General features: G+C 39.9%; 1 protein-coding gene across 4 annotated transcripts in view; it reads left to right on the plus strand.

The window, feature by feature from the left end:
* The window catches only part of Csgalnact1 (chondroitin sulfate N-acetylgalactosaminyltransferase 1), a 309,579-nt gene that overhangs the window by 85,399 nt on the left and 209,836 nt on the right, over positions 1–14,344 (plus strand). Inside the window, exon 2 of one of the 4 annotated variants that reach the window (XM_047550841.1) lies at positions 8,564–8,629. The exons of the other annotated variants lie outside the window; for them this stretch is intronic. The gene's annotated coding sequence lies outside the window, so the exon portion shown is untranslated. The remainder of the gene's footprint in view (positions 1–8,563; positions 8,630–14,344) is intronic. 4 annotated transcript variants of the gene reach the window in all.

The following is a 14,344-nucleotide window of genomic DNA, read 5'->3' on the forward strand; positions in this document are numbered from 1 at the left end:
AGTTCTTGGGTTTGTGTGCTTTGTGTCTTTGTGTGAATTCAGTTACTAGCATATTTATCTGTGGGGCTTCCCCTGGTCTAGGTAGAAGTCGATTCCTCCACGGATAATAAATGTTTGCTACTGTGAGGTTCTTCAGGGGTACTAGCAATGAGGGGCCACCTTTAAACAAATTTTTGTCTTGAGGTTGTCAGAGTATTCAGGTACTGAGAATTATGTGGAGGTTCTGTTATGAGGATGAGAAGAGCCCCACCCCACTTATTCATAAGGTTTAAGGTCGTCAAATTTTCTTCAGTTTCTGGGAGAGGGACAACCTTACAGGCAGATGATATGATGACATTGTACAAGTTAGAAAAAAGGCGCTCCCATCTTGAGACACTTAATTGCCATTGGTCAGAAAAGTTTCATCATAACCTTAAAACCTGAGATGACTGAAGTGAATTGTGAGAAGCACAGGTTGTCCTCTGATGATTGAAATGTCACCAACCTATCAAATCCTGCCCAGTCTTCGGAGTCTAACTCAAATTCTGTATCCTCTGAGAAGATGCCCCTGGCTCCTCCAGTCTAATGCCAAGTGGCTCCTCTTCCCCTCTTCTGAATTCTCATGGTAGCAGTGGTGCATTTATCATGAATATACTACTTTTTGTTAGTTATTCTCTTTATTTGCTCTCCATTACCAGACTCAGGATTGCATGTTTTATTCATTGTTTTCTATATTCCATAGCCTTAAAGGGATAGTTGGAATATTTTTGTTCAATAATAAGATGGAAGAATTTAATTGAGTAAGGGCACGTGAACCACCAAGTAAAGCATTAAGATTAGCAACTGGGATGGTGCATAAAGGTTAAGTCTCATGGTGTGACTCAGAAGTGCTGTTGGAGTTGGCCGAAGTCTTCTCAGGTGCTGGTGCACAGTGTCACCGAGGGCTTGGGTCTTTCCTTGTGTCATGCTTCAAGCAGAGAGTGGTTTGGCAAAACTTCTGTCTTCTTAGAGTCAGAGATATGTGCAACAGAGGAACCTCTTTGTACCATTCCAGGAAATTGATTTCTATCATCATTGTTTTTTCAGAGAGATTAGGTCATACTGTTCTACAAAAATTATTGCCCTAAAATTTGTTTGATTCTTACTCAGTTATTTTACTCAATTGGTCAAATGAATGAGTTCATGTCATCACTTCTCTTCCTTTCTCATTCTTTTCCACCTTCAGGTGGTTTTAGAATTTTTTTCAACATAACTGGAAAAATGCTTTCTTTCAACTCTCCAGTTTGCTACCATTTTGCTTTACTCTGTATTCATGGAAAATTTGATTGACTTTGTACTGGGCACTTTTTATAAGTTACCTGACTTACATCTCTAAAGATCCCTCAACATGTTCATTTTAAAGATGGGGAAACTGAGGTAAAATAACCATCCTAGTCACTTAACCATTGAGGATTGGGACCCTTGTGATTTGAACTTGGGTCCATCTGACTGGAAAGGTTTGCTCTTTCTGGTGGACCACACATTTACAGATTAAATTTACTATAGGGTTGGTCAGATTTTAAATATTAAACTTTAAATATGCTTAAACCTTTCCCCTCTGCTTGAAATTCAGAGCTCATTATTATGGTCACAGGACTTGACCTTCTAGGGAAGTGATTGAGCCCTTCCAGTTTCCCTTGTTTACTTTGTATTTGGAGAAACAGCTGGAAAACATTATATTGAATGACTACTACTTAATGACTCAGGTTTATGTCATAGCGTGGGGGTCCTCGAGCACTCTCAAAGTCATCAGTGAGTGTGTTTAGGGGGATTGTTGAACAAGGCAGCTTTTCCTGGGAGGGGCACACCCCAGGAGTTGCAAGATTGTGATTGGCCAGCCTTTGCCCTGTGTCCCTGTGGTGGAGGCTGGGGTTTGCCTCCTGAATCATCTAGACTGGCTTCCTCATAAGGAAGGGGAGCCTCGTTTCAGAGGAAGGAGAAGCAGTGGAGGTGTGTCAGGCAATCAAAAACTGCCACTGTTACGCTGTGCTTCATGATGACCTCATGGAGACACCAGTGGGTATTTGGATAGAGGGGTCAGATGCTCCGGAGGAAGGTATGACTGAAGATTCTCATTTGGTTCTTAAAACATCTAAATGGGACTTAAAAGCCATGTGGCTGGATGAAGCAGGACCTGGAGACACACAACAGGTCATAAACATGGAGCTTGTGGAGGAGAGATGGCACCACTAAAATTCAGGGAAGGGAGGGCTGCCGTCTGAGGGAGCACTCAATGATGTCACTCTCCTGAGATGGCGAGCCCTAGGGAAATCAAAACCTATTCACTGCTTTCACTTGTAAGATATGAGAAAGCTACAGCTGACAGGAGATGACCCCCAAGTGGAAATGAGGGTTGAAAGAGAGGAAAACTAGAGTATACACAAGTATTCTGGTTTGGGTAGACAGGTGGATGCTTGGTTCCATCAAGAGGGTCAGTGAATCTGGGAGGGCGGAGCAGGTTAGAAGATAGAATGAGTTCAGTTTTCATCAGTCCATAATTCATTTCTGTGGCTCAATTACAATGGTAAGCTTGTGAACTCAGACCTCTGTTACATAAATTATTACATAAATAGAAGGTTCGGGGCAGAGACATGATCAGTGGAAACACTTGAGGGTGGAGGACATTGGCGTGTGAAATGGCTGGAAGGCTACAATGGACAGTAGATGCTGGCTTCTTATGGAAAGCCAGGTGGGAGTGAGCCTGAGGAGTGTCAGCACTTTCCATTGCTAGAGAAGAGGGGTCACCTTAGCTAATGACTGACAAGTGTCTAATGATTTTGGCTAAGGCTCTTACAGAAGAGTCAGGGTGCCAAAATTCAGTTAACACAGGGATTTTAAGCCTTTGAGCAGGGAAGTGTAGAAACAGGTACAGATGCTATTCTGAAGCTGACTCAATAAAGGAGTGGTAGATACAGAAACTTATGGTTAAGAAATGGTGGTCATTGTTTTGCAGGTTAGTGAAAGAAGCAATGGAGAGAGGGAGGTTGAAGATACTGGAGAGAAGAGAATTGAAGGAGCAAGGTCCCAAAGGGAGTAGGGGGTGATGATTGAGCTGAGAGACGTTTCATCAAGTGAATTACTAGCAATGGATTAAGAACAAGAGAGATGCACATGTTTCTAAATGTATATGGACAGTCATGGGGAATATTTTAATTGGTACACAGTGTCACATGAAAGTTTTATCAACTCCCCTCCTTGATCTCAACCCCCAAATATGTAGCATTGTGGAAATCATTATTTTTCTCATTTTATATTTCAGGGGCCTGGGCAAAATCTAGAAGTTTTAAATAAAGCTTTCTTTGAAACTACTCTATGGCTGCTTTTGTACTCTACCAGCAAACCTAAACCATTCACCATTTCTGATCCTTTGCTGACACATTTTGACTTCTGTGCAGCTGATAAAACCAAGGCCCACAGGGGATGTTGACCTCAGAGCACCCCGTCTGCACCCCTGTGCAGCTCTGAGACCACTTCTCCATTTTTTCTTGGCATTCTTCTGATGCTGTGAAATCTCTGGGTGTTATCTGGCACCTTCTTTCTCAAGAGCTTTTAATAGTTACAGTCGTACACTCAATGGAGTGCACACCTGTCCTGGCCTCAACATAGATGCACAACTGTGTCTTGGTACTCACCAGAGAGACAGAAGCTGAGGACAGGGATGTGATATGATACCGCCAGGTCCTTCTCTTTCCATGACCCAGGAAGTGCAAGTTGAGGTTGGTTGCCTGACTTGCAAGCCTTTCTTAAGAGGTGAGGACTCACTTCCTTTCTGAAAGCATCACCAAAGCCCCCACGTAATCCTTGCTCTGTATCCCCCTGGTTTTGTTTCTTTACTGCAAATTCCCTCAGCAGTTCCCTACATTGTCTCCAATCCTACACATGCACTTTCCAATGTAGTCTGAATCCTGGGACAGTGCCCCGTGACAGGTCTCACCCAAGGCCCCCCTGGGGGGACAAGAACTACCTATACCTTCATCACCATCTCCTATTCTCCAGCTCACCAGATGGATTTTAAGGTGAAAATATGTTAAGAGCTTCACAATTGCTCCCTTATGCATAAAACAAGGTGCTAATTCCTAGCCCTTCTCAACCATTCTTGAAAGCAGATCCTCTCCTGAATCTTTTGAAATTGACTTTGAATTATTGACCAAATTCGAAAGCAAAGAGCTTCTGGGAACCATTTTTTTTTTTTTTTAATTTCATACTGTTCACTGTTTTTAAGAGAATACAAATCTATTTCTTTGCCTGGTTTTCAAATGCTTCTGAAAGGACCAGGGCTTTTAATAGCTGCAATTTAGTTGTACAACTTGATTTCTCAAATTGGAGTTGTATTTAGTTAGATGCGTTGTCTAGCTCCTTGCTGCTCAAAGTGCAGCCAGTTCACCATTGCTATTGGCATCAGCTGGGAGCCTGTTAGAAATGCTGGGTCTTGATTCACACAGATCCACTGTGCTTTTCAGAATCTGCTTTTGAACGGGGTCCCCAGGATGCAAATACACATTAAAGTTTGGGAAGCATCATTCTGAGCTACTGATCTTGAGTTTCAGGAAATATTTTTGCTTATTCTATATATTTTATGTATTATGATGATTTTACGTATTATGCTATGTTTGTATATTTTATATATTATGGTGATACAGTTTTATATTTTGTTTTATGATGAATATTTTCCCAATCAGGAACATTTTGCTGCTTTTCTCTGTTATTGTTGGAGATGGATTACAATTAATGAACAGAGAATGATTTTATTATTTTTGCTACTTGGAATGCATTTAATTTCTTACTTTTTGTAGAAATAAAGTCCTAGGCTTCTACTGTTTCTGACAAGAGTCTTATAAAATTGGTGGTAGGTGGACAACGTCAATCCTTGCTCATAACAATAAGCTTAGTGCTGTTTTTTTCCGTCTGTGCATATTTTATCATATCTCTTTGATTACTTTGGAAATTGCTATCCTCATAACTATGGATTCTGTATGGGATGAAGTTTTATTTCTCAATTTTTCTAAGTACTTGAAAAAACTGGGGGATTAATTATACAAGCAAATATAGGAATAAGATTGCTTTCCTTTAAAATCCATAATTTATACAGAGCACTCTTTATATTGTCCTTGACAATCAGTTCAAGCAAGCATAGTAAAACTTACTGGATTTATTGATTTTGGACAGGTCATGCTCATGTACAGAGCTCTAAAGATTCAGGGAAAAGTAAATCTCCTTCTCACACACCTTCTAGCCCCACAGTCTCCTCCTGCAGGGACTATTCTTACCAGCTTATTGTGGGCATTTTCAGAGACAGTATATATGCTATGAATTTGTGTGTGGTCATGACTGAGAAGGTGGACTTAGGCCAGACAGAGTTTGAACCCTGACCAATGACTTTGTGACCTTGGGCAGGTTACTAAACTTCCTTGCCTCAGTTTATAAAATAGGAATGTTAGTGTTGCAAAGAAAAACAAATGAGATCATTCATGTACAGTCATAAACAATTTTTGTCATGCACAATACAATCAACAAATATTAGCTACTAATAGTTTATGTAGCAGTTGCTTATGTCATTATCTTTTCTATACATAATTAGTATCGTGCTGTGTATATTTAAGTATCTTGCCCTTTTAAACCTAACAATTTGAGATTTTTCACTTTATGATATAGAGATTGGTTCATTTTATTATGTATTAATAATGTGCTTTATTTAGGGGGAACTCCACAGGATTGGGCTTATTTATCTAGCCCTCAATTAATGGATATTTCGGTGTTTCCATTCTTAGGATATCATAAAAAGCCTTGTGGCATGTGCCCATATTGTAAAGTGTTTGTTGGTTAAATTTCTAGAAATGGAAATCTGGTAATGGTCACAATGTGGATTTTAGTTTTGATAGATATTGATGCATTGCTTCCCACAGAATGTTAGACTTCACCAGCAAAGTGTGAAAGTGCCTATTTTTTGATAGCCATATTATAATTTTAATTTTTTTTAAATGCAGCTTTGTTTAGAAATAATAAAAAAAATTTGTTTAGAAATTTGATTAGGAATGTTTGGAAGAGGTTAGTGGCAGAGTGGAAAGATGACACTTATTTACCCTGAAGTGTTGGAAGGAGCAATGGGAGGTATTACCAGAGCAACACGTGACAAGGCAGAGGTGTTTTTAGTGGAACTGAGTAATACACATTTTTATTATATTCACTAACTCCCAAAGTACTTTTGAGATACAAAAACAAAACTAAGAATTTTGGGGAAAAAAAATTAAAAAATGGAACAACGGTGCCTTTCATTTTAGTTTGCACGAGGGCTTGGCCTCCCAAATGCTCCTTGACTTGCCCTGTTAGCAGGGCTGTTCCTGCGTCCAGTTTCTCAGATGGGCACAACACAGAGAGCCTCTTTCTTCCCCTCAAACGTTTCATTGTACAAATTCTTGCTGCCACCCGAGCTGACCATACAGCTTTTGTTTAGGCTGTAGGCGAAATGGTTTCTCGAAATACTTTCAAATATTAATATAATTCCTGAAGTAAATAAGACCTAACGCTTGTGTCAGCACTTAGCATTCTGTACCGTAGGAGTGATTTGGGGGCAATCAAAAATATTTCCAATCCCCTTCTTACGGGTATTACATTTGGAAGCTGATTCAGCCATTGCATTCAACAGGGCTCAGAATGCACACTGCTGTCCCGAAATGTAACTCCAGTCCTCGGCCAGAATTAGGATTCAAACCGAGATACGTGCTTTTAATCCATTTGGCAGATGATCCCTAGGCTGGTTTTGAATATGCAGATGAGCTGAGGGGTTGAAAGAGGCGAAACAAAAGGTAGTATTCCTAGAGGCAGATAAACGCATGGCTATTTAAAGTCAGGAAATACTCGTTGGATATCAGGGGTGTTGAACGGCAGTGGACTGTTGGCTGTGCTCTTCTGACCTGCACAAATGTCCCACTGCTTCAGGATCCCAGGAACCACCTTCAGGGTAGCCTGTGATGCTATGCTTTGTGGTTGTGGGCCTCTATGGGTTTGCATTTGGCCCAGGTAGTGTTATTCAGAGAACCAATCATCAGGGATCCAGGTGCTTGGGGCGAGCTGAATCACTCAGCCATACAGCACTGACTGTGTTTTAGGATTTCCGAAAACGATGAGAAAGTGCCTGCATTCCCCTCTTTTTAGAACCCACTGGACACAGTAGATTGTGTTAAGCATCACAATAGTTACACATAGCTCTTAACTGTGCGCCAGGTCTTTTTGTTCATTAATTGCTCATGGTTGCAAACATCAATGAGACAGATACTTAGGCTGTTCCTTCCTCTGAAGGTGGCCTGGCTTCTCCCCTGAATGTATATTCCTTGCTTTACCCCAAGTAAGACATCTCTCTTACTATACCCTTGAATGTGTATCTGCTTTCTTAAATGAATCTGTATCTGAAAAAAGACCTATTTCTATATCCCTTTTATTGATGAAGAGTAGTGTTAGAGAGTTTGAGTGACATGTGCAGACTAGTAAGGGGACAGCTGAGACTCACCCAGGCCTTTCTCACTCCGAGGGGGGTGCTTCCTTACTCTGCTAGTCTGCCAGCTGAGAATAAAAGTGCCTCTAAGGGAATAAACTGCTGCCACATCTGCTAGACACTATTGTTCTTTGGGCTCATTATCACTCCTAGTTCAACTACCCCTAATGTAATTAGGGTCAATTTTAATGTTTCAGTATCTCTTTAAATTATCTTTATTACTTCTCCAAAAGTTGAGTCTTACCTATTGACAGGTGTCAGAACTGCCCTTTCTCTTCTCAGAGATCAGCGACAGCACCCAGGTTCTGGTCAGTTTCTGACGTGGGTGGGGGCTGTTGCTCCCCACCCGGCAAGGTCACTGTCTAATCCTCTTAGGATCCTGGTGTGCGCAACATGCCGCCTTCCTATTTTACACACACTTATCTTGTATTTCTAGTGTTTTTCCCTTTCTCCTGAGTAATATTGATTTTTGTCTTCATTAATTCTTCCCATCACTGCCAATTTTCCCCTTTGTGTTCAACATCTCTCTTAAAGTATCCTTCAATAGGCTTATTCTAGATTTGTTGATTTCTCACTTTTAATTTATTTCTTGTTACTCTTCTTTTACTTATAAGCCTTATTGCATTTTCTGCAATATGCCTTCTACCCACACTATTATAGTGTGTCTTGGGTGAAATTCTTCCTGCTCTTTTCTCAGCCTTTCATCCCCAGATCTCTTCCAGGCTGTTCACGTATGGGGTTGGGGTGTGGACAGAGCACAGGCCTGAACCAGCCCTGGGAATACCACAGGCACATCAGCACCATCACCGGGCGACTGCCCTCACATTCTCTTTCCACCTGCCCCAGACTCCTGCCAGCACCAAGCAAGGCATTTCCCTGTGCCTGCAGCCTGGAAAGGGAACACAGTGCCCACAGCATCAGGGATCCATGAGTGGCCTCTGTGGCCCTGTCTTTCACCATGAAGTTACAGGTAGTTGGCAACCTGTAGTATTCACTGCTGGGCTGGGAACCAGGCATCTGATGTCTGCTATCTCACCCTGACACTCACTCTTCCAGGTGAATGTATCGTCCATGCTGATAGCCGAGGAGACGATGCTCTACAAGGTTAAGGATCTTGCACAGGTTGTAAGTGTTGGTGGGATTCCCCCCCTTGTCTCAGTGACTCCAAAACCTATTCTCTATCAGGTGAATTGGATACTTGAGTATTTTTTACACCTTTGGTTATTCAGTAGAACTATCTCCATCATGTCCTCATTAGCAGGTGTCTTGGTTATTCCCTACTGCTGTACCTTAATACTATTACATCATGCTCCCTAGAGTTATTCAGTTTCTCCTACTAGATTTATTAACAACCCCAGTACATTGTTTCCTTTGTTCATGGTATTAGAATCAAGCAACTGGTGAATCCTGTTCCCCAGCTTCCTGGGGCAGCAAAAACAGGCTATATTAATTACACTGCTTGGCTTTGACAATCTAATAATATCGGAATCAAGGTTATGTATTATTTTTCTTTTAATGAATCAAACTTTGCTGCTTTACAGAACTTTTACATGGATCCAACTCTTTTCATTGTATCAAAACCAGATTTTTTACCCTTAAACTCGTGTGTCTTGCCTACACAAGACATTGTGCTGCTGCTTATGCTGGCGTGTTATTCCCCAGCTGACCATGTTGGGAAAAGACATTGATCCATTTGGATATGCCTTAATTTCATAAGGTACTGATACAGATTTTTCAACTGCAACACAACATTTTAGATTAGATGTCAGAGTCCTTTTCCGTTCTGTAATTCTGGTTTAGAACGAGTTTTGACTTGGTGAATATCAACATTTCTTTTCCTACTGTTTTTGAGGAGTTGAGGGCTTTCTTTCAGGTTTATTTTTTTTCTCATTAGGAAAGCAATTATTATTAATTATGGAACATGTAGAAAATATAGAACTATATAAGGAATAAAATAATAGTGACCTTCTGGAATTATAGTGATATCCACTATTAGCTATTTTAGCATATTTCTTTAAATCTTTGTGTGTGAGTGAGTGTGTGTGTATGTGTGTGTGTGTGTGTGTGTGTGTGTGTGTGAATGAGTTTTTATAGCCCTAAAATCCCAACACATTTAATATGGATTATAATAAATTCTTCATTATTAAAAATTCTTCATAAGCATAATCTTAATGGTTTTGTAGCATTTCATAAAATGTATATGCCATAACTTATTAATCATTTCTCAGTGTTAGGCATTTAAGTGGTTTTTAGCTTTATGGATGGTAATCCCATGCACATCTTAGTGTGTATGTCTTTGTCTACATTAATGTTAGTTTCATTTAGATTGATTCCTTGAAGTAAAATTACTAGACCAAAAAGTAAGACCACTTGAAAGGTACTTGATGTGTGTGACACTTGCCAAATTATGTACTAGAGTGACTGAGCCAATCTCCATTTCAGCCAGCAGTGGTTTGGAACCAGGATTTAATACCCCAAACAGGTTTTGCATGTTAGCATGGATCATTTGACCAGCAAAATCTAAATGATGTTGCTCCAATTTGCAATATTACCAGTGAAGTTAAATACTTTTAATCTATATATTAACTTTTTTGCTTCTTTAAAAGACCGTTGAAGCTATGTATCATTCTTATAGCTTCTAAGGGATCTTAATATATTAAGGATATTGGCACTTTGTATCTTACATTTGTTGAAAATATTTTTCAATTTTTTGTTCTTGGCTTTTTTAAAGATTATTTTTGATGGGTTATTGACTAATTTTTATTTAAATATTTAATATACTGTACAATTTATAGTTTATAATATATTACATGTATGTTTACTACATTCCATATGGTATGTTTACAATATAAAAATTAACTTATTCATTTTTATTTTTGAGAAGTCAATTATGTCTTGAGACTCTGTGCCTTGATTCCTGCCATAGTTTAGAAAAGGCTTTCCTCATATGGGAAGAAGATAAAATATTTGGTCATATTTTCTTCTAGTTCCTCTAATGGAATTTTAAAACTTTATGATTTACTTAGACTTTAATTTGGAATATATTTTGTGATGAAAAAACCCTAACTTGGTTCTCCTTCTTAGATAATCTATTGAACCAGCTGTCTTATAGAACTAGCCCTGTGTCCCCATTGACTTACTGTCAAAAGTTCATCATGTATTCACGTCTTACGGATCCAAGGGTCTGATTCAATGCTATTTTGTTTTATTGATCAGTTTTTCCATTTACCTGAGAATGACACTCTTAATTATTATAGCTTTATCATATCTTTTGTTTATAGGTAAGGTTATGTTACTCCTTTGGCAATTATTTCCTGGAATGTAGTTATTTTAATCTTTCTAATTTTCTTTATATGAATCAGAATCATTTTGCCCAATTCTTTATCTCCTATCTCCCCTGACGTCCTTCATTGGGATTTCTACTGGAATTCTGTAAAACCAATAAAGTGATTTAGGCAGAACTGAACTTGATTTTAGCGCCTGAATTTCAAAGCACTTTCCTTTTGGGCAGAAGCTTTTTGGTTGTCTGTATTCTAATAGTTTTTATTTGATTGGATGACAGGCAGACATTGCTTTTGGGGCAGCAGGATGTGCTAATGTCTCAGAGCTGTGCAGATTACAACCTGCAGGACTGAGGTCACCATCAATGTCCTTCAAGCTAAGAATGGTTTTTACATTTTTAAAGGATTGTAAACTAAATGGATAAAAAAATATGCGATGGAAACCTTGTGCAGCCCACAATGCCTAACATATTTAATCCTCTGGCCCTTTTCAGAAAAGGTTTGTGAGGGCACTGTGCCCCAAAGCCCTCCTGGCACAGGTGCAGAGGGCCTTTGCAGGTCACAGGTTAATTATGAAACATCACTTTCTGCACAGAAGCATTTGTTTGTTTGTTTAGAATGCATTTAAGGTAATCTTATGTGAGGATGTAATGCCTGCAGGTTTTGTTACTTTCTACATTTGTTTTCTCTCTAATATTTCAAAATATATTTGCGTATTTTTTTAAAAAACTAGCCTCAAGTATGTGTTCTACATGAAAAATGTACATCTTTTTGAAGGCTCATGTCCACTCCTATGAACATCTCGCTTTGCTGATGACCTGTCACATGCTGCAGGGCCAGTGTGGTCAGCAGTTGTCCAGACGGAAACGTTTGAAGGACTCTCAAAGTAGACTCCTCCCACGTCTACATGATGCTCCAAGTACAGACCAGTATTGTTTCCCAGACATTTTCTTAAGTAGATTAAGGCATTTCAAAACCTGATCTGGTTTATTATCTCATTAACATCTTGTTTTCAAGGGAGGAAGACCAGACTCCCAGGATGGGCTGCAGGAGGGGGCGACATGGGATGGAGAGGCTTCTGGGATCTCGAAGAAGCTTGAAGACTTATGCAAGGGTTGGGACAGAGAGAGAGTCCATAGGTCTCCATTACCGATAATATAGGTAGATTCCACATCCTGTAGACAAAACAGAGACCAGTCAGAAAATAATTCTGCTCTGTGTTCCAAGAGCCTGGGACTCACAGGGTGGGTCCAAACTCTAATGGATTTCACAAGGTTTTCTGTGTCTTGGAAAATATTATTGCTCAGGTATCGAATCCAGTCTTTTGGATAATCTGAAAGGAAAAAAAATAACCAAAGTTTAAACCTTGAGCTCATAAGTTTACTTGCTGAAATATAGAAGGTGTTTGCTAGAGGTTCCACAAGTATAGAATTATTCAAGAGGAGTGAAAGGCCTTGCAGAGTTTGGTTAATAGAATTTACAGCAGGCAAGTCAGGCAAAGACCAAATTTCATGGGAAAACGTCTAAAGCAAAGTTGTTGGAAATTTAAATTAGATTTGAAGGTGACAGATCAACTACTGAGAAATGCTACAGTGTCTCCCTGTTAAATTCTATGTGAATCTGCTTAGAATTAATATTGTTTTTCTGATGCAGTGGTATACTGATTTTGAATTTTGAGTTCAAGTATATACATTTTCTAGATGTAATCATTTTACCCAAGTAAATGAAAATATGACTGTGTTAGGGAGCGATCACATTGTGTCTGGCAGCAGTTTGATGTTCAGTCAAGAATATTCTATTAGCTGAACTCCAAGGAGTCTTTGGAGAATTTCCTGCTCAGGAAAAGTATGGTTCCAGGAATCAAGGTGAAAACAATAAAATTAAAAATTTGAGAGATTTACATGTGTGGGATCATATGCTTTAAATTTCTTTAAAGACATTTTCCATCCACATGTATTATACATAAACGTCTATATGTGTAAATATTTCATAAAATAAGCTAGATATGTTAATGTTTCCTATTATACTTTGCCGTGGCTGGAAAGGGCCATAGGATGGGAGGTGAGATGTTAATGCTGAGAAGCCATCTGTTCACTAAATGTCACTGCTGGAAGTTAAAGACCTTGTGCATCTTGATCATTCCCAACCAGGTGCAAGGAACATCGGAAGTTCTCAGCAGTGGGTGAGATGGTTCAGATGGTGCATGGGCGGAGTTAAGGACTCAGGAGTGTCCAAGGTGGGCGCTACAATACTTTAAGTCCTTGTCAGGCAGAATTTCATTCCTTGCCAAATCACTAGGACATATCCCTGTGTGTACCTGAATCCTCTCAGAAAGTGGTATCCAGACAATTTTCAAATACCACTTAGGTCTCAGCGTCCTACGAGCTGCTGTGATCTCTTGTTCATCCTTACGTCTTTAGCTCCAGGACTGTGCCTTGCACATTGTGGAGACTCAGTAAACACTTGTCAAAGGACGAACGGGCTATGCACGGGGCATTTTAAGATTGTGATCTTAGTTCCCAGATTTAGCTGCAGTACAATAATCATAGTAATGGGGACTGACATCCACTGATTGGTGTTCGTACAAAGTACTAAATCAAGAACTTCTTTCACATCTTCATTTAATCTTCTCCACATCCTGGGAGTAACATGCTGGTCACCATATGCTGGGTTATGCTGTGGTCAGCACCCCACTGTTTGGGTGGCTTCACCTGGCACAGCAAAGTCCACTGTAGTCTGAGCAAAGTGACTTGAAGTGCTGCTGGTGTCTTTGGCCTCAGGACAACCCTTCCTTCTCAGGAAGAGGCTGCTAGGAGAGATAATGGAGTGTCACGCATAGACAGGTTGTTGTCCAGGCCTGGAGGGAACACGCTGTGCCCCTGCTCCTGCTTCACTGATCAGACCAGACGCATGCCCATGGCAGGGTCCTGAGAAGCGCAGTCCTCAGTGGGCTGGGGACAGGGAGGAAAACCAAAAACTAGTGGATAAAGATGATGGCTGCCCTGGGTTCATTACACTCTGATCCCATTTTATGGGTAATGGAACTGAGGCTCAGAGACAAAAGGTTCCTTGTCCAAACTTTCACAGTGAACATGTGGAAGAATAAGTTCTGGAACTTAGATGTGTCTGTTTCCAAAGCTGGTGCTCTTCCCAGATCATGCAGCACTACCTTTCTTAAGGAAATTAATTTCCTTCTTAAAAAAAAAAAATGACCTTAATGAGGGAGAGAATAATGAAAGTACTGGGTTGGGGTTTGGGAACCTGGTTTATAGAACCGATTCTATCCCTGGCTCACTTATACACGTAGCCAAGCTCTATTTCAGGGCTGGTGTCCCCCTTGGGAATGATTACTATCATGATAATATAAAGTAATGCTCATAATGGCACTGCAAGAGGCGTGAAGTACCTATAAATAGCAGATGGTATTAATACTGACATCCGATTTCTGAGCTGACCTTGTGTGGGTTTTTCAGAGCTTCAAGATTCTTCTAAGAAAGTTTCTTCTCATATAAGAAGTAGACCGTTTAAATGATCTTGATTCATTTAGTTGTTTTCC

Source organism: Sciurus carolinensis, chromosome 4 (assembly GCF_902686445.1).
Source record: "Sciurus carolinensis chromosome 4, mSciCar1.2, whole genome shotgun sequence".
Taxonomy (NCBI): domain Eukaryota; kingdom Metazoa; phylum Chordata; class Mammalia; order Rodentia; family Sciuridae; genus Sciurus; species Sciurus carolinensis.